The following is a 15,015-nucleotide window of genomic DNA, read 5'->3' on the forward strand; positions in this document are numbered from 1 at the left end:
TATAATAATCTTTGCATTGAGACGAATTAAACGGAAATTGACAAGAATTTAACTGAAAATGCTGCGGCAATTAGATAAGGCATAAACTGAATGCTATTATGTAGAAAAATCTTACAAAAATGTTATGACTGATGTTTCATTGTGGACTAGTTAACTTAATATACATACCTGCCACATGGACATTGGACAATAGTTCGCATTTTATGTCAAGTTGATAATTTAATGCAGGATGTATGACCATCACCATACGAGTGTTAGAAAAGTATGATAATAATATATATTATAATAATTATAAATTTAATTAGAATTATTAATCAAGGAGCTACACTTGACACTTGGCAGATTGATTTTACAATATATTCTTGCTTCTTTTCCCACGAATTTCATAGTCATGATAAATAATTGAAAGAGAAAAGCAAAAAAAAGATAAGAGCTTTTTCTAGAATTATTAATAAATAAATTGACTTGAGCTAAACATTAAAAAAAAAATCAAACGAAAATAATGATAATAAATTTGCTATATTTTCTATTTTAGTTCCTTCTAATTAATTAAATTAATTTTTACTTTAAACTGTGACCCGACCACTTTTACTCTCTATATTTTCTCTTATTTTTAAATATGTCACTACTTTAATTCACTACACTTACCTTTTTAGTATCTAAATGAAAAGCGCACAGGACTAAATGGTGGGACATAGAAGTATGAAATAGTAATATATGTCGAACAAAAGAAAATTATTAGTTTGATTTTTATTTTTCCCATAAATATTTACTCTCAATACATGTATGACTTTAAAAAAAATAATAGTATGAATAAATTATGAAAATGACAAGTATATGTGAAATTATTATTTTTACTTTTGATTTGAATCTTTCCTTGAGTTTTTACAATATACGAGTGTGTTTCTCGAGCTGGGTACTTCTTTTGCCGAGTTCTCCTTTATGGGTATGAGTTGCCGCCGTTCTTTCCTCCCCAGACCCTATTCATAGTTCTTCTATGAGCGAGATATACTGGGTAGGATGATGATGATGAGTGTGTTTCTTTTGTATGTCACTATATCTTATTTGATTTTAACAACACATTGTAGCATTATTTTACCCTAATTTTTTAGTAGTATAATAATACAAGAATAATTATTGAATTGTTAGTGTGTAAATATACTTAAGTTGTATTATTTATATAACAAAATATTGAGCTTTAATTTTATGACTTATATCAATATAGCATTATTAAAGATGCAGGGTAAATAAAAATTGAATTTTATCTTAGTTGAATCAAATAATATCTTTTTCAAATAATATTATGTGATTAATTTTCACAATGCTCTATCTTTTCCTCAATCTATCCTATAAAAAAAAATACAAGGCAAACATTGAAGAGTACAAAATGTGGATGATGCAACATTCAAATCAATAAAAACAGAGAAAATACACTATTTAACTACATATAGTGGAAAATTTTTTATCATAAGTTAAAAGGGAATAATGTTATTATTATTCAGACAAAAAAAAATTAGGAAATGCTAATAATCATAACATTTTGATATTGTATAATGACCTAAAAAATTATAGAAGTAGACCCCTTTCTGCCTACATGAAGATTCGTCAAATTTACATTTTAACATTTTGATCCATTCAAATTGTCTCTTCAAATAATACGTATTTTTGTCATGTAAAGTATAAATTTATTTTATTATTTTGCATTCGTGTATCAATATCAATCATGCAATTTCTTTATGTACCAGCTAAGATTATTTTTTCAAATATTTCCCATAACTGCTATGTTATGGCCATTAATCCATTCAACTAAGTTTGTTTCATTGACAAACAAACTTGAGTGTTTTTATAATTATTTTAAGTTTAGCTTAGTTTAATAGAAATATGTATTTTTTTTTTTTATTCATACACTTTTTATATTTTTTTTAACTTTTGATAAAGTATGTTATATTCTAAGTCTATTATAAAGAGAATCAAATCTTGTTTCAGTTGAAGTAAAATATCGCATTTCTTAAAAAATGTCTTTAAATCGAACCTTATCTAACTCTCCTCTTCTTTCATCCAACCCTTAAATAAAAAAAGTGTAATATATCTTTTAAAGACAAAGAGACTATTTTTAGATAAGATTGACTCAAATTGGGGATAAAGTAGATTATCAAATTGTCATCCCTTATTTATAAGCCTGTGTCAATAGCTTTGACAATAAGATACTCAGGCGTTGACATTATATAAGGTGCTATAGTAGATTCTCAAATCGTCAACACCAAAATAGTAAAGACGTTTGCCTATAGAAAAAGTTAGTTATTCATACTCTTTTTGTTCTGAAATACTTATTACATTAATATTATTATAAATATTTAGTTTTTTAACTTATTTAATATATTAAAGTTAATAGATATGAAATAAGATCTTGCATTATTACAACATCTAATTGCATATTTGTATAAATTTAATTTTTTATAAATTTTATTTTTGTATAAGTTAATTAAGATATAAATAAACAAAATAATATATTGAATATAAATAAAAGAAAAGTAGTAGTTGTTATGGAGAATGATGCAAGTATGTAACGTGTTGTCTCCCTTTAACAATTGCGCAACTAATTCAAGTTCAATGTCTCAATTTAAGAGTAGCTTATTTATAAAACTTTATGCCACCTCATAATTAAGGTCCCTTTAAAATTGTTAGGCTTAAATAAAATTTTTTATTATTTATTGTTTAGTATAAATCATGATAATAGAAGAAATTATAAGAGAATAAAATAGAGGAATAAATGGGTAAGTGTACAAGATTTGTAAAATTAAAAATATACTTTTTACTAAATTAAAATATAGCAAAAGAAAAATACTCCGTATAGATTAATTAAAAAATGTATTATAGAAGTAATTTTTTTTTTCTAACGAGCAATCATAGATGAAAGTTGTAAATTAGATCCTATTAACCAATTTATTTTTGAGTAAAAATGAAGCAACTACACACGGACACACGCAGATCTTATTCTTCAATATTCAACTATTCAAATCGTCAAGTATAATTATAAAGTCAAATTAATAATAATTTATCTAATATAGTTCGATCTAACATAAAATCCTTTAATATATTCTGTTTTAAATAATGGTAAACACTCAATTTATTTAATTTTTAGAAGGGATAAAAATGACAGATTAGATAATTTAATTTATCACATAAGCCAACAAGCAACAAAATTCTTCCATCAAATAGAGCTCCGTAAAAATGACATGTAGAATTTTTCAGTTTAAATTGTATATGATGATGATCCAATAAATTTTTTTTTTTAAAAAAAACAAAAAGTAACATTATATTGACCCTGCAAATAACATAAAGAAGTTTCCTCCTCAAGAAAAGAATAAAGGATTGATTTTACTTTTGCTAAATCTCATCCGTTTTTGTTGGTCTATCTTTGCATGCCCATGGGCCATGGGAAGACCAAATTCTGATCACATTTACCGGCAGACACGTTCATGTGATTAACGTTGTCTAATCCATATTTAATGTATTAATTAACTATTATTGTAATTATAATAAGTTAATCTTTCCTTAAAGAAATAGAAAAAATAGATTATGTGAATTAATTAGCTGCCACACTTTAATTTGCTTGTAGATTAAAATGTTATTTTATTCTTTTTGTCTGTTGTATGCCGCCCCTTCTTTCAACAATACTTTAATTATTCGGTCTTCCTTTCATTAAAATATTAAGGTACTCTATTTTTTTACTTGAGTTGCTTTGCACTATTATACTCCCTCGTATTCGTTTTAAGTGTCTTATTTACTTTATGCACTCTATCCAATACATTTATTCAATCCTTAATATATCGAGTTATGTATAATTAAAAATTATAAAAAGTTGATATTAATAATCTTTACATCAAAACAAATCAAATAAGATCTTACATGACTATGTTTTAACTTATAGGATTAATAATAAAATGCAATTTAAGAGTGATAGATGAATAGTGTCTCAAAAGTAAATGGGACACCTAAGGTGAATAGGAGAAAGTATGTTTTATAATTTAATAGATAGATAGATGTATAGGAGTAATTAGTATTTTATTTGAATTTCAACGACTATAAGAATATGATTCCTCATCTTTTATTCTCTACAAATTTTAATTATGATTTTTATAAGTGAGATATATTGTGTATGGTGATGTAATTTATTTGAATTGAATTAGAATTGCTTGTAATAACTATTTTCTTGGTTGTTAATTTAATAATGAAACTTTGAGTTGGACCCGCTAGTTGTGAATATGATCCGCATTAGCATGATGTGGTCTATTTTGGATTGAGTTCACGGTGTTTAAATTTTTATCTGTAACATTATGCTATGCTTTTTTTAAATAGGCCCAAACTAGTATTTTGTAATTATTTGCCTAGGCCCATAATCTGCGTCAACGACTTCTTTTCGGTGACCCATCTACCCAAATGCTAGCCACGTGTAATTCGCCTACGCCCAATTTTTTAAAAATATTTTGATATATTAATTTCTTGGACAAGACCGTCTCAATATAAGACGGATAGCCCAATCAGCCCAAATTATAATTTTTCTCAATATGCGCTCTATATCGATCTATTTAAGATTATATTGATACATTTAAGGTTAAAATTGAATTTTTTTATAAGTTGTAACTAATTATAATTAATCACTTTCAAAATGTTGAGGAAAGAGCAATATCACTATTATTGATCGATAATTAAAGAGTACAAGTACTCTTATGTTCCATTAAACCATCATGTATGCATTGAATAAGAGTACTTGATAGTTTTCTTGACCATTCATTTGTTGTTTGAAATTCATCCATATAATGATAGAATAATACTCCATCCGTTCTTTTTTGATCTTCCACTTTGGGTTTTTCACACATATTAAGAAAGATAGAATCTTTGGGTTGTAGTGGATATTATTTTAATTAAATAGTAGCGTGAAGTAATGATTGTATTGGAAGTATGAGGTTGTAGTGAGTATTATTTTAATTAAATAGTTTTGTGAAGTAATGATTGTATTGAAAGTATGAGAGAGAAAATAATTATAAATAAAAGAAAAGGGGTACATTAAAAGAAAAGGGGGATTTTAAGGGGTAAAAGTGGGATAAAAACTTTCTAAAAATAGAAAGTATTCTAAAGTAGAAGAACTTTTGAAACTACCCGTTATAGTAATGTGGAAGATAAAAAAAGAACGGAGGGAGTACCATTTTATCAAACTTCATTCTGAAATTGTAAAAACAGAACCATATTTAGGTAAAAATCGATCAGTTGAACGTAAAAATTGGTCATTTATAGGTCCAAATTGAAATTTTTTATTTTAATTGATCTGTTTAAGTTTTACTTTACGTCAAAACTGATACCTTTAAGGTCAAAATTGTTAAATGCCCAGAAAATGAAAAAAAGAAGAAAAGTAAGTGATGCTGTTAAATGCGCGAATTGGGCCGACCTAAATTGACGGTCTCATAATGAGTCCGTCTCGTCCAAATTTTTGTGTATTAATTTCAAGACTTAAAAAGTTAACTTCAAAGTTTTTAATATCAATTTTAATGTTTAAGTTATCCTATTTTAAAGTTAAAATGAGAATTTTACATCTTACAATTTCTTTTAAGTCTTACTTAGAAATCTTTTTATGAGAAGGATGAAATATAAAAAGAGTGCTTCAATAAAAATTAGAGTTTAAAATGAAAGACTAGAAAACAAAAATAACCAAAAGAGATAGACTTACTTGAAATCCTAATCTAGATTAAACTTGTACTTAAAAAGATTAAACTTGTTCTTAAAAAGAAAAAGTACTAACTTGGGTAACAACTAACAAGCTACCCTTATTAACTTAATAATTCACTAATTAATAAAATCTAATGATAAAATAAATCTAAAGCTACAGGCGAAAAATGCCTTTTCAGAGAAAGTTGAGTCGGCTAAAACTGCCTTCGTAACCTGCTTGTTAAGAGAATAACGCTGATATGGCTTTTTTTCTGAGCCGAGTTGGCTTTTTCTGTGTGCATGAAAATCGCAACAAACTTTAAACGCTCGCTATATCTTGCTTGGGTGTCGTATTTGAGCATATCATATATCGTTTGAAAACTCTTGCAGTTTAGTTTTCAACGCCACTAGCTTGCTAAATACAATGTTTCTATTAAAAGTTATAATCAAAAGTGTACATGTATCAAATCTCATCTCTAAACTTTTGCATTTTGAACACTCTTCAACTCTTTTGCTCTTTTTCTTGTCTAATTTATTCACTTGAGTCAAAATCAGCTTACTAAACTTCGTCATTAGTAAAACCATATTATGCTTAAAATAAAACGATTAAAAACCACTTTAAAAAAATAACCAAAATGACTAATGTAGCCTAAATATTTCAAATAAAACACAAAATCAGTAACATTGACCATCATAAATGAGTATAAATCATGTAAATAAATGCAAATAAACGTGGATATCAAATTTAAACCAAAAAAATATTAAACATTAAATGCACAAAGTGTTACCATAAAATATAATTTAAGTTAGAAAAAAAGAGAGATGTTAAATGCTAAAATGATAAAAGTAATAAAAAGATTATAATCTTTCATTACCAATTACCAACATAAAGCAGCATGATTTGCTTGAACAAATGTTACAATTAACCTTATTGAAATTTTGCTCTTCTCAAAGATACATCATGTTGGCACACCTTCACCAAGGACGACAATTGAAATGACAATCACCATGACCTATCACAAAAACATTAAATAATATAATTAACGTTCACCATATATTTATTAAATGATGCTTCTAATAATAGACTAAATCACCTCTATATCAAACAACAAAATTGTTTAGTAATGATAAGCTAATCAAAAAGTTGATTTTTAAGTTAAAATAAAAAAAAATCTGTTTTTACTAAATCATCATTAAAATAGTTTTTAGTTGGTTTTTAACTTTTAACTTTTTACCTGTTTTTTTTAATAAACAGCCCACAACTAAAACTAAAAGTTAGTTTTTACCAAACACTTTCATCAACACAATAACAATTGGCTTATCATTTAACAATGTTTCAAGTTGGTCAAACCAGCCAATAGCTCGACCAAAAACCATTTGTCAAACAGATTCATAATCAATTCTCACGTTGCGCTTATCTTTTCTGTCCATCTACCCTATAATCAAAAAGAAAAACTTACTTGGATCTTGATAAACCATAATTTCAGCACCCTCAAAATTGCATTCAGAACCCCCAACAAACCAGTCATTGAAGACATAAGACGCAGTCTTTTTTAGATCATCAGGGACGTAACATTGTTGTCCTGGTTGTATTAGAGCACATGATTCTGGAATTTGACCACAACAAAAATCTAACTTGTTTTGTACCAATTCACCTGAGGCATTTGGATTTGCTACACAGTACGCACAAGAGTTTCCATCTGACCACCAAACAATATAATTATTTTTTTTAAAAAAAACACTTGATTAAAACAAATATAAAATTACGATTTACAATAAAACAACTAGCTTAAACAACCAATGTACATAATTATAGATTTATATTTTTATATATTTTTATGTTATTACTCTTCCAGACTCAAAATATTTTTTGATCGATAGGGCAAACTCTAGAGATTGGATAAAGGACTAGTTTGAATACGTACCAATTTCAGAATACGTGCTAATTAGAAATGGGGAAGATTAAGAAAACAAAAGCAAAAAAATATAATATAACATATTATACTACGGAAAATTTAATTTTAAAAATCCCACCTTTTGCTCGTTGTCTTTTAAAAATCCCACTTATCAATTATTTTTAAAAATCCGACCTTTATATTGCGTTTTCTTTTAAAGTACTGACCTCATTAAATTACTTTTAAAATTCAGCAGTAAACAAATTAAGAACCAAAAGGTCAGATTTTTAAAAGAAAACGCAGTATAAAGATTGGATTTTAAAAAATAATTGAAAGGTGGAATTTTTAAAAGACAACGAGCAAAAAGTGGAATTTTTAAAATTTAATTTTCCCTATACTACAGATGAAATTGATTAGTTTACCTTTTGTTTGTGCTGAAAAATTTATTAAAAGGGAAACAAGTATTAAGGAAGAAAAAAACTTTAGCATTTTTTGGGTACTGTTTGCTAGGAAGGTAAAAATGAATGCAATTTAGTCCAGGAAATGAATTAATACTCAAATAAAATTTAGTTCTTGGTAAGTAATATATAGTCCTCAAACACCAAAATTTATTGATATTTTGGTTGATAATTTAAAATGCCTGAAATAAAGGTTGGCCATATTCTAAATTTAAATTCAATACCAACTTTTTCTTTAGTGACTTTTACATTATTACCACCTATCTACCTTGTGGATATACTCTATCGGTTATTTTTAAATGTCCCCTTTATTTTTGGGTTACTATTTATTAATCACTCTTAATTTATATTTTATTTTTAATTATTTTATTAAAACATAGTTAAACGAGATCTTATTTGATTCGTCTCAACATAAAACTTATTATATATCTAGTTTTTATAATTTTTAATTATACTTAATTATTGTTGTTAAGTATCGAATTTAGTGCATTAACAAACGTGTAAAACGCAAATGTGACATTTGAAATGAAACAAAAGGAATAATATTTATAACATATCCACAGTCTCGATTGGAGCAAGTATTGTCTTTTTCCAATAAGGTTCTGATATCAAATCTCGTTATCCGTCCGCTTTCCTCAGTCTGTCCTATAATTAAAAAAATATATTTAAAAGATTCAACCATCAATTTAAGCTAGTTACAGCTAGTATCGTATCAAATTGTTCTATTATTACTAAACAATCTATTCATTAATAGCAAGAATGAAATCAATACGCATGCTAATTGCTTTGGTGGTTATTTTGCTATTGATTTACAAATCAATGACATTTAATGTTATAGATTCAAAGAGTGTGTGACTTGAGTCTTGTGTAGAAGAGTTTAGTCTTAAAGGTTAAAGTAACAAATCATAATTACTAGACCTTAAACATGTACTATTTTTAGTAGTAATGGACACTCTAATTTATGATGTAGTACACACTCTCATTGTGTGCATAAAACAAGTGTATGAAGTGTGTTCACATGGGTTTATCGTTGACATATAAGGCAATGTAGTACACACAAGCTAGATGAAGCTATGGGAGCATAAAGGAGACCATAGGGAAGCTAGAAAGAGGTGTCAAAAACAGCCTAGCACCTGCTATTTGCTTGCTTCTGAATTCTAATTTTGTCTTAGCTTCCCAGGTTCCCCATTGGCTTATCTATATGTGTAGTGCTTTATTGTATGAAAATTTGAATAAAATAAGATGTTTTAATAATTTAATTCTAAAAATAAGCTTCGTGAAAACTTAATTTTCAAAATAAGCGTCCATACATCCAAACCTAGCATTGGAGTAAGTCGCTGTTACTAACAACGACTTAAAATTTTTTTTTTTTAAGTCGCTGTTAGTAACAGCGACTTAATGAATTTTAAGTTTTCAGTTCTCAGTTACTTCCTCATTCCAACCTACGAGATTAAGGAGTTGATCAGTTAACCTTAAAGTCGTTGTTACTAACAGCGACTTAAGGAGTTGACTGGTCAACTCCCTAAGTCGCTGTTAGTAACATCGACTTATGACTTTTAATTTTTTTTTTTGTGTTTCGTTGTTAGCAACAACGACTTACCCCAAGGCTAGGTTTGAATGTACGGACGCTTATTTTGGGAATTAAGTTTTCACGAAACTTATTTTTGAAATTAAGTTGTTAAATAATCTTATTTTATTCAAATTTTATTTATTGTATAGTGTAGAGCCAAGCCAAGAGCTCAATTCTCCCATTATCCTTACCATACACTCTTTTAATTTTCTACTCCATGTAATGCTCACACACACTATTCTCCATTGATGTAATTCCTTCAACGTTGTAATGAGCTTTCAAGCTCCTCTATCCTTTAACTACATAATGATACATTAGCCTAAGATGGTGGATGTAGCCTCATTAATGGTGAACCACCTTAAATCTTGGTGTTAATGATTGTTGTGCTTTTTATTGCTTAAATCACCTTAATACTTGCATATAACCATAGTTCATTAGTGCACCTTCAAGTCATGGTCATCAACCTTTCGTGCTACCTTTAGGCTCACGCTTCCGCATTCGTTAGCCTACCCTAACATAGATTTTAATAGATAGTATTCCTAGTAGCAAAACTGTTATATGAGGTGTTTCGCAGACTTGCAGTTGCTTTTGTGTTGGTTTTTAATTAGTTTTTGGATTTTAATTTATTGGCTGGTTGGTCAAAAAGCTATAAAATTATTGTATCAGATGGTCTCACGATGAGACGACCTTAAAATTAGAAGCCTACGAACTAAAAGTTTCTATTATTGAACAGTTGAACTATTTAATCCAAGTATGAAACATAACTCACGGTGAGACCGTCTCATACAAAAATTTGTGATTTGCCAAATGGTTGACACTTAAGTAAAAATAAATACAAATAATGCATAAAGTGTTGAATATAGTGTGAAAGGTAATTAATGAATATAGTGTGAAAGGTAATTAATGAATTTACCCTAATGTGAATGCATTCAAAATAATTGTAGATGAACTTGCCTATAAATATGAAAGTTTATCAATGTAAAAAAACCACACCAATGAGTAAAAACATTTCCATCTTCTAACTTTTACTCATTCTATTTCCTCCTTATCTCTCTAAGTTTTAACACGTTATCAGCACCAGCTCTACCCTTAGTAATCAAGAAGGTAATATTTTTAAAACCTAATTAAGCAATTTTCTTCATCGGTACCCACAAATGGACCAACAATCAAATGTTATCAACATCGTCATCCAAGGTGTTTGTAACACATTTTTATATTTTATAATTGAGCATAATTCCATACCCTTCATTACTAACCCAGCAAGGACTGATTTAAATCAGCTCCGACATAATAATCCCAATAATACTAATGGTCCACTAGTACCACCAACTCGTAATTCACATGTACGACCAACTAATAATCCACTAGCTCCACCGACTAATATTACACCAGTACGACCAACAAATAATTCATCAACACAACCAACTAATAATGCTCCAACAACATCAACTGAAAATAAACCCTCACCAAGTAATAAAAGAACCAAAGATAATGAGGGAGAAACAAGTACTAAACGTTGCAAGATAAATAACCCATAAAATAATTTATTGGACAATACGTCACCTTTACGGATGACAAGGACACTTTATTACTTTTTTTATTATTTTATACCGCCTATATGGCTGGTTCATTTTTTTTTACCGTCCATTTAGTATTATTTATTTCTTTTGTTACTCTTAAACCGCCTATATGGCTGCCTAATTGTTTTTCTTTTACCGCCTAAATGGACGGTTAGCAATTTTTTTATTTGCAGTATTTGCATTTATATCCATGTGCATTTTTTTTATTTACCTTTTACTTTATGTATTTTTTTTAAGTATACATAAATAATACGATATATTGTACAATTTGGGATAACCCTCTATAAAATCGGATTACCTTAATTTTTTTACCACATACCCCTTATCCTTTCAACTTTACTCTTTACATCAAAAACCTTTTTTCTCCTTCTTCCTTCCACCGACAATGTACCCCCATCACAAAAACAATTCATCTTCTCCCTCTTCCCATACTTTTAGATTTGAAAAAAATTTTGTCAAACTCAAATTATATATCTCCTTAATTATGGGTTTGGTGGTCCTTCTTGTAGCATTAGAAATTATAATAATTATGAAGAAGTTATTTATTTTGAAGAAGAAGAAACAAAATGCACATGATTTTCTTTGTCATATTTTCTTTTGTTTGTTAAATTATATTAATATATTATGTATATGCTATTTTTTTTTACCCTCTTTAGCATTTATTGTCTTTAATTTTTTTTTCGTTCTTCTCCTTATTATTATTATTGTTGTTAATTCTCTTGCTCTTGATTTATTCCTAAATTTATTATCTACAACAAATTCATAATAATAAACCAAGGGGGAGAAGATCATGAAATTAAAACATCATAATTTTTCTAAATGGTTTATTATTATGAAAATATAAAAATTATTGCATTGTCATATACTTACAAAAAAATTATATATTATGTAGCAAGTATGGCAGAAATTACGAAAAGATTATTCAACATATTAGACTTAACTGGACAAAAATTCTTAGAATGGAAAGAAGATGCCATCATGAACTTAGAAGCTCCAAGACTTGAACATACTGTATTGGAAGTAAAAAAAAAAGGATCCAATAGATGGAACTGAAGCTACCAAAATAAAGGTAGCTACAAATTAAGAAAGGTCAAAGCCTTAGTCCTCTTGAGGCATCATATTTATGATAGCCTTAAATCTGAATAGCCTTAGTCCTCCTGAGGCATCATATTCATGATAGCCTTAAATCTGAATTTTTATTTATAAAAGATCTCAAAACATTGTGGGAATCTCTTGTTGAAAGATTTAATCACCACAAAATGGTGCTTCTTCCCCAGGCTAGCCATAAGTGGAAGAATTTAAGATTTTCTGATTTTAAGACTCTCAGTGAGTACAATTCAACATTATACCGAATTGCATGAATGTTGAAATATTATGAGCACCCGGTGACTGATGCAGAAATGATTGAACTCACATTATCTACTTTTCATCCATCAAACATTATTCTGCAAAAACAATATAGGGAAAGAAATTTCAAACGATATTCAGATCTGAGTGTAATACTCTCACCGGCTGAACAACATAATGATCTTGTTTGGAAAAATCATAATATGAGACTTATTGGATCTCAAACTATCCGTGAGACACACTTTACTAAAACACATGTGCCTGAAGCACATGCCGTTGAAAATAAAGGCCGTGGAAATTATAGTAACCGTGGTAGAGGACGCGGAAATTTCCAAGGAAAAGGACGAGGACAAGGTCGTGGAAATTTTAATAGACATGGTAGAAAGTTTCAAGGATTCGGTAGAGGTCACTTTCCCCAAAATTGTCAAAATGGTCATTATAATATAATTCTCAAAGGGGAAAACAAATTGGATATCACAATAAAAATAGCCATCAAGAAGAAAAAGAAAGTATTTGTTACAAATGTGGCATGACAGGGCATTGACCACGTACATGTCGTACTGCCAAACATTTGGTGGAGCTATATCTAGCTTCCCAAAAGAAAAAGGGAAAAGGTGTGGAAGCAAACTTTAATGAAGCAAGCACCTCAATGCCTAATGTTGATCCTTATAATAAAGCAAGCACGTCAATGCCTAATCTTGACCTTTCAGACTTCTATTTAGATGGCGATGAAAATGATAAAGAATATGGCGAAGATATTTGAATTTTTCTTAACAATGTTGTGGTGCTTATTTAGTTGTATTTCCTTTTTATACGCAATCTCCTTTTTATACGCAATATCATCTAATGTTAATGAAATTTTATTTTAACTATCTATTTGTTTAATATGAAGATATGAGTCAGTTTTAAAATGGATTCAAATGTTAATGCCTCCTAAATAGTGGAACAACTTACACTATCCTAAAGCACAAAGAATACTTTCTGAGTTGAAAATGGTGAAAGCAGATGTCATCACAATCCCTGGAACTACTAAACTAATAGAAGGATATGGAAAAGCTCAAATAATACTTCCTTATGGGACAAAACTAGTAATTAATGATGCTTTATATTCGAGTAAATCTCGACGAAATCTCATAAGTTTCAAAGATGTACGCCAAAATGGTTATCATTTGGAAACATTGACCGAAAATCATACTGAATATTTATGCATCACATCTGAAAAATGCGGCAAGAAAAGCATTCATAAAAAATTACCAGCATACTCATCGGGATTATATTGCATTAATATAAAACCAGTTGAGATAAACATGGTGTCTAACCAAAAGTTAGATAATAAATAAATGATGAATTTATGGCATGTCCGATTGGGTCATTCTGGTGTGGGAATGATGCAAAAAATTATTGAAAATTCAATAGGGCATCCAATGAAGAAAATGAGAATTCCTCAACCAAATGAATTATCATGTTCTACATGCTCACAGGGCAAATTGATAATTAGACCATCTTTAAATAAAATTGCTACTGAAACTCCTAAATTTCTTGAAAGAAGTCATGGAGATATATGTGGGCCAATTAATCCTGCTTCTGGGCCATTTAGATATTTTGTGGTATTGATTGATGCCTCAACACGATGGTTAGACCAGTTAAGCGAATTACTTGCTACTGAAACTCCTAAATTTCTAGAAAGGAGTCATGGAGATATATGTGGGCCAATTAATCCTGCTTTTGGGCCATTTATATATTTCTAGAAAGAAGTCATGGAGATATATGAAGAAACTCCTACAAACTAGAAATGTGGCATTTGCGAAATTACTTGCTCAAATCATTCGATTGAGAAATCAATTTCCAGATTATACAATTAAGCGAATAAGGCTTGACAATGCCGGAGAATTTACATCTCAAACTTTTAATGATTATTGTACGTCAATTGGAAGTGACGTAGAACATCCAGTAGCTCATGTTCATACTCAAAATGGTCTGGAATGAGGTCGAAATTGCCATCATCTACGTGGGGCCATCCAATAATACATACATCGTCATTGATAAGATTGAGACCAAGTGCTTATCATAAATATTCACCACAAAAATTAGTGCATGGTCAAAAACTAAAAATATCACACTTGAAAATATTTAGATGTGCAGTATACGTGCCTATTGCACCACTCCAACGTACAAAAATGGGTCCACAAATAAGGATAAGAATTTATGTTGGATTTGAATGCCATCAATTATCAAATATTTAGAACCAATGACTGGTGATTATTTAATGTTAAATTTGCAGATTGTCATTTTAATGAGATAATATTCCCATCCTTAAGGGGAGAGAAAGTGGACCCAAATAAGAAGGAAATAGATCTCACATGGAATGCAATGCATTTGAAAATATATGATCCAAAAACGAATGCTTCTGAACAAGAAGTTAGAAAAATTGTCCATAATCAATGTATTGCAAACAGATTACC

The sequence above is a fragment of the Amaranthus tricolor genome, chromosome 15 (genome assembly GCF_026212465.1).
Source record: "Amaranthus tricolor cultivar Red isolate AtriRed21 chromosome 15, ASM2621246v1, whole genome shotgun sequence".
Taxonomy (NCBI): Eukaryota; Viridiplantae; Streptophyta; class Magnoliopsida; order Caryophyllales; family Amaranthaceae; genus Amaranthus; species Amaranthus tricolor.